The sequence below is a fragment of the Semicossyphus pulcher genome, unplaced genomic scaffold (assembly GCF_022749685.1).
Source record: "Semicossyphus pulcher isolate SPU_LCO1_2020_fin unplaced genomic scaffold, fSemPul1.0.p SCAF_4, whole genome shotgun sequence".
Taxonomy (NCBI): domain Eukaryota; kingdom Metazoa; phylum Chordata; class Actinopteri; order Labriformes; family Labridae; genus Semicossyphus; species Semicossyphus pulcher.
In genome coordinates, this window is record NW_027211715.1 from 2,516,639 (window position 1) to 2,523,683 (window position 7,045).

The 7,045-nt window shown below is 39.3% G+C and overlaps 1 long non-coding RNA gene across 1 annotated transcript; it reads right to left on the reverse strand.

Moving 5' to 3' along the window:
* Positions 1–552: 552 nt before the first annotated feature.
* On the reverse strand, positions 553–6,674 carry LOC138607680 (uncharacterized). Its single transcript, XR_011309393.1, has 3 exons — positions 5,437–6,674; positions 2,203–2,275; positions 553–1,568 (listed from the first exon to the last, which is right to left on the reverse strand). It is a non-coding gene; the product is annotated as an uncharacterized lncRNA (long non-coding RNA).
* Positions 6,675–7,045: the final 371 nt, after the last annotated feature.

The following is a 7,045-nucleotide window of genomic DNA, read 5'->3' on the forward strand; positions in this document are numbered from 1 at the left end:
TCATTTATCACGTTAAGACAGCAACAAGAAATGTGCAGTGTTAGCAAAGAGTGTGCGTTAGAAATAAACGTAAAAATGTCTGATTTCCCTTCAGTTTTTTTTTAAGTTTAAAGTTCGGATAGTTTTTATTGGTAGAAACAGAAAATAAAGTAGTTTTGTGTTAAAAAAATCTGCGTTTTTCTTCCTTCTACGGCGGTCACAGGATGTCAGGAGAGGCTGCTAGCTGCTAACCGTAGCTGAGCTGGTTTTTAGGTTGATGTTCTCTCAGTGTTCGGAGCCAGTCCAAACAACAGTGATATATGTATATGTACTTTTATATGTAGTTAGAAGTAAACAGCAGCTAAAAGAAACAAGTATATTTTCTATCCAATGCTAACGAAACTGTAACCTGTATTATACAATACTCAAGTCTAGATAATGGGGTCTATATGGAGAAGGAACAAAAGGTACATGAAGGAGCCATAATTTAGTTATGAGCTTGTTTGTAATGAAAACTGAAACATTTTAGAAATGTGTAAATTTATTAAAATTTTTCAAACTTTACAGACTCGAGGTCCAGATGGAAAGACACCACAACACACAAAATAAATACACTAAAGCACAATAAAAAAATATTATATACAAAAATTAACATCTTATAAGAAGGCATCTGTACCAGTGTCTCCAGAGCTGGGATTGGTAGCGTGTAGAACTACACCGGATGTTTGACAAAACTAAGATGATAACGTTCTCTGAGGCGTTGAGATTTCGTAAAACAACTTGAAAAGTACTCGAGCAGTCACAAACATTTCACTTGCACTACACCATCTTGGTCGCTTAGTGAGAATCCTCACAGTCAAATAATCTGTCAAATCACTGATCTGAGTTCATGTTTTGGTCCACAACAGACGGAAGTTTTGCTAACTGTGTTTAGAGTTAAAAATGTGACTTCAGATTGGAAATCATGTTAGAGATTGTAAAAAAAAAAAAAGTAATACTATTGATTTTACTGATGTTAGTGTTAATTGTACAAAAACAACAGATCTCAATGGTAAAACAGGATGTAATTTATTCTTTGTGAGTGAGTCATATATGCTCTATGTGCCCCTTTAGGACAGCTTGTGATGGCAGCAGCACAGGCGCTCCTCTTGGCCGCTGTGCTGCTCTGCTGCTCCTCAGCCGTACCTACCTGTCCAGAGTCCTGCACCTGTCAGACTCCCGCCCTGCTGAACTGCTCCTCCTCGGGCCTTTCCTCACTGCCCCCACACATCCCCGACTCTGTCACTGACATCGACCTGTCTGATAACCTCCTGGGCTCCGTAACACTCGACCGACCACGTCATAACCTGAGGAATGTTCAGCTGGGAAACAACAGCATCACGCACCTGTCCCTGTGCGCAGAGAGGCACCTGGGAGGCCGTTATGTCAGAGGGAGACGTCTGCATCACCTGAGACCTTGGAGCAGACGGGGGTGTGTATCCTGGGCCCCCACCCTGCAGCTGCTATCTGTTGAGAGGAATCAGCTCGAGCTCCTCCCAGACGGTGAGTCAGGGTGATATCTTCATACTCCCGTGTATAAAACTCAGCCGCTGCACATGAACAGAGCAATAAACATTCCTTACAGTGAGCTCAGCGTAAAGACAGCAGGTGAATGGATTAAAGCTTTAAAGTGAAAGTAACTAAACTACTCCATAGAAATACTTCAGTCCGTATATTATCCTTAGCTTCCATTTTTAATAAAGTAAATGTACAGCATGTTTATCCAAAAATTAAAACTACAAAATCAGGCAGAAGTGCTTCTGATAGTGTTTTATACTAACTATAGCTTATTAACTGTTAAAGATCACAGGCCCCTTACGTGCTTTCAGGTGCTTTCAGGTGCTTTCAGTTATGTTTCTGATCAGACCTGCTGAGGTTGGAGTTGTGCAAAGCTCTGCTTGGATTTACATAAAGTCATTGTGTGTTTTTAAGATGATAAAGTAGTTAAATAAACCTCTAAAGATCTAACATGAGTATTGAAGCCCTAAGCCGACATGCATCCACACATTTTATTCAGTTTTCCCGTGATAACGAGTCATTTCCGGTTGCTTTCTCGAGATCTCGACTTATTTATCTCGTTATCTCGAGATTACAAAGCTGCGCCACCGTAATGTCCGATGATCATAACTCGTAGCCCCAGAGCTGCAAAAGCACAAAACAAACACAGAAACAGGCTGAACTTACCTCATCAGTGCAGGCGATGGCAGCATGGCATGTCCTGCTCTGTATCACAGCGAGCAGCCGGTTGTTCTGATTTCTAGATCGACAAGAAATTACTTGTTATGACAGGAAAATGGAGTAAAAAACATGTATTGATGCATGTCCGCTGAGGGCCTCCGTACAGTTGAGCCCCCCAAGTTGTGTACTACTATCACCTTTTGCGCAGTAAATGATAAAAAGTCTACAATTTATCTTTGAGGACATAAAGGCTCCATAATTTAACACTTTTTAACAAAGGGTGCAAACTTTCACTCTACTTTAAACTACATTTACCTGTAATACTTAAACATTTTTCTCAGGTAGAATTTTGAAAGCAGTACTTTAATGTATTCGTACTTTCATCTGAGTTATTGTTACGTTTTTTTTCTAAAGTTAAAGATCTTAATTTCTTGAGATGATGACAAAAAAAAACAACACAAGAAGAGCCCACTCTTGATTTCCATATTAGGATGTATAAATAATAATGATTATAATTATAACAAAATAATAAAGTACAAACAGGAAGTGCTCAAAAGGACAAACACTTTTTATGGAATTCAACCTTGATGAAGCCGAACAGTCAGCACCAAAAGGCTTTGAACATGTTCTCTGTGTGTAAGACTGCTACTTTAGGTTTAGTATTCCTTCTCAGTATTTTTAATACGTTTTGTAGGTAATACTTACTTACATTATATACTTACACACTTTTACTCAGGTAGAATTCAGAGAGCAGTACTTAAATCAAGTCATACTTTTATCATTATAATATTGGATCATTAGTATGTCATATTATTATATACACACTATATGTGTTTACAAGTAAGCAGCACTTTAATGCACTGGTTGGTCAGGGTAAAGCTAGTTTAACTACTTTACATAAGGCTGGGCAGTTTAGTGTTTAACAATGCGTTACATTTAAACGTGATCATAAGCTTTGTGTGTAAAATCCTAATTCAAAAAGTAACTAGTCACTGTTGCTGTTCAACAGATTTGCAAACAAATAATATGATATTATAATAATAGTATTATTATTATTATTATTAATATAATAATAATAACTGAAAATATTTTCTTCAGAAATGTTCTAGAGTTTAAGTTTAAAGTAAAATGAAGTCACTCAAGCAAAGTACCTCAAAGCTAAACTTTAGTCTGAGTCACTTTCAAAGTCTGTTGTTGACACTGTGTGAAAGCTGGACAATCAAACAGTCTTTAGTTTATAAACACAAAATCAAAAACATTATCTACTAAAAAGCGTTTCTATAAATATGAGAAGGAACTCATACAGACCAGAACTACGTACAACACAGTGTCCATGGTATCTATAATGAGTGACAGAACACACCCAGCATGTTCTAAGGCCACGCAGTTTCATAAAATGTGTCATGTCTGGGTGTGGACTCATGACATGTGTACACTGAAGTATCTCTAAGGTACAGAAGCCGTCAGCGGAAGTGTTTGTCATCATCTCAAGATCAAATTAATCGTTTCGTTATGTAAAGATATAAAAGCACGCGGCCTGAGCTTTTTTAACTTCTCGTCCTGATTCTCATTTTAGTTCAGTACAGTGTTACCACCACAGCTTTTCTATCCTTCAGTTCTTTAATATTCCCTTGCTTGGTTTCTTATATTTCCCTGGTGTTAAGAAGAAAAAAGAGATTAAAAAAGTTGGTTTTCTAGTGATAATTGGTGAATTATCTGGATCTCTCAGGAAAACTGACACCTTGAGATAACGAGATAACTTATCAGGAGAAAAATGACTTTTCTTTCCTCCTCCGTAATTACTTTTAATAACGGAGAAGTGGAGAAGTGAGTGGGAGGATTCAAATCTCAACAGTCCATGATACACCTCGATTAAAACACAGTGTGAATAATTGGATAGATTGGGTCATGTGACTCTTATCCAATGATTTTATTGTCAAATTCAGCTAATAACTGGTTGCTACTTGCTAGCTGTCTGTTCTGTGTGTGTGTGTGTGTGTGTGTGTGTGTGTGTGTGTGTGCTAGGGCTGCATGATATGAGTAAAATCTGCGATGTGTGTTTACATGGTTCAATTTTGCAACAAAAATTTGATGTGTAAGAAATGATCAGAGCATGCATAACAACTTAACAGTTCCGTGTCTTTCTGCTGCTCTGCATGTTTGAAAGTCCGTCCCCCTTTAATCCAAAATACTTCCTAAGCACTGAAGGGCTTTTCTTTTTCACCAAAAGGTCATTATGCTAGCTAGCCTTGTCGTTGCAGACCCAACCTTTAATTCTGTTGCTACACTTTTCAAGACACCACATGCATGCTTGCATGGCCCTCCTGATCCCTGATAAACACCGTGAGGAGGAGGATATGACCAGTTTTGTGTGCACGTGATAAAGGGTGGATCAGCTTGTTATCTCGAGATAACAAAGTTCATTTTCTCAAGATAACAAAATAATTAATTTATTATCTACAGATGAAAGCTTTGACAAAGAAATGCAGGAATGCCCACTTTTGATTTCAGTATTAAGGGGTAAAAACAGGAGGTAGTCAAATGAGAATTACTACGTTTTAACCACGAAGAAGCTGAACACTCACTACCAAAAGACTTGAACTTGTTCTGCTTTCCTGATTTTTGTGGCTCCCAACACTTTTAGGCTTGAAACCGATTTACAAGTAGGCATTGTCTCATTTTGACCCTTTGAAATAAGTGTCCATGAATGAAGAGTTTTTGCCATTAAGCCTCAAAAGTAGAACATGCCATTATTTCACTCCCAAAGCAAAGACAAACTTTGTGTAGCAGAACTTATGTTATTATGTATTATGTGTGACCTAAAGTTAGGTCAACCTTGCAGCTGTATTGTTACCTAAATTCTGCCTTCAATCGTGCCCAAAGATCTCTACTGATTCGTCCATATAGAAGCAAAGATTTATGAGTTATGTGCAGTATTTTTACTGTGCCTTCATTTGGTTCTCACATGGAGACGAACCCTTGTATTGATATCTTTATCTTTGGTACTTTGCTCCGCTCAGAGATGATTAAACTTCCAGAGATAATGACACTGTACACCCTTCAGCCTGTCACAGCTTTTATGGACATTCCAGCGGCTTCAGAGGAAAGGTGTAAACATGCACTGCAACTTTTAAGATTTACTATTGCATTATGTTTTTTTCTGCCTGGTTGAACATATGTGTGTTTGTAAAATGCTTTCACTGTGGTTCTTTTAAAGGCATGTGTGGACAGCCCACTTACTTAGCAAGAGCTGTGTTGACAGTCATAGACTCCTCTCCTGTTTGGTATTCAGCTCACAGAAGCCTCAGTGCCTCTCTAATGAAGCACAGACCCACAGTGCCTTACTTCAGCCCAGCAGTCTCAGGGAGATCGTCTCAGGCTAGTGAAAAGGGGGAGACAGCAGGGGAGACAGACAAATTCTTAGCCCCTAATTAGTCATATTGGAAGAGCGCTCACAGTGAATAACAGGAAGAATTTAGATTCATATTCCAGGGGAGGGTGTTTATTGAGTCACACATTTTACTCTATTCACCATCTTTAAGTCCAGAGAGAGCAGGGCCTGTATTGAGCACTGCTGTACTGCAAACAATTGCCTTCATACCTAAACAAAACAGGTTGTCAGCTTGTAAATCACAGTAAAGAAGCTTGAGCACACTGACCTCTGTTATTATCTCTGAAAACATGTAAAAAAAAAAAAAACATTCCTTGCTCCCTTTAGGAGCCATGCCTGTTCCTAATTACAGCTCTTGTTTTCTGTCATCCAGGGCTGGAAGGCAGCGAATCCTTACAGGTTCTGCAGCTCTCCTTTAACAGAATCTCAAACTTAGGAGCAGGAGACCTCGGCCACCTTCGGCAGCTAAAAGAGCTTCACCTTCAACACAACCTCATCACAAGTCTCCATCCGCAGACATTCAAGGATTTAGCCCAGCTCAGGGTAACTCGGATTTTCTAATTTATTGAAAACATACACAGAGTTGTGTGTAAGTTGTGTTCTATTACAAAAAGACAATCGTAACTTTAAAGCTATGGTAGGAAATATATTTTAGAAGCAACTTTGGCTTATTTGTTGAATTTCTCTTCACATCCAGACAGCAATCCATAAATCAAACGCCCTGACGAAAATGGTCTGTCCAATAATTTAATTCAGATCAAATTAAATAGTCTGATGGCTTACCTGCCTGTCAACTTACCTACCTGCTTTTGTACGTGAAGTCTCTCACAGCGAGCTAGTTGTACAAAAGTGGGAGAGAACAAAAGTTTGATACGGTTAGCAATGACAATGACGCACCCTTGCACCTTCATGTGGATTGGCTTGAACCTTGTTCTGGTTTGGTCCTTTTAAAATCTTGCTCACTCCCGTTGGTTGCTCCAAAGTTGCCAACCCCAGCTTTAATGGGAGAATGCTGATTTTGTAATTAATTTACATGCATGTCTCAACATCTGCTGTCTCCATACTGTGTCCCTCCTCAAAGGTCGTTGATCTGAGCTTCAACATGTTGACCAGCCTCCATCCGTTGATGTACCTTTCTCTGCACAACATCGGGGCCGATGTAAGACTGGCTGGGAACAGGTGGAAATGTGACTGCAGTATGCGCAGTTTAAGAAGGCGGATGGCCTATGATAGCAGCAGAGGTCTGCAGGCCTGGAGCGTGGTGTGTGCTTCCCCGTCCAACCTCTCAGGAAAGGATCTGCTGCAGTTAGAGGAGGACGACCTGAACTGTTTTACTACTGAAAATGGACTAGAGCGCCACCAAGATGTGACGGTCTATAGTGGCTCTGAGATACTACTGTCATGCTCCACACAAGGTAACACAGTCAAAGAAGTGTAAAATAATTCTATACATACTGT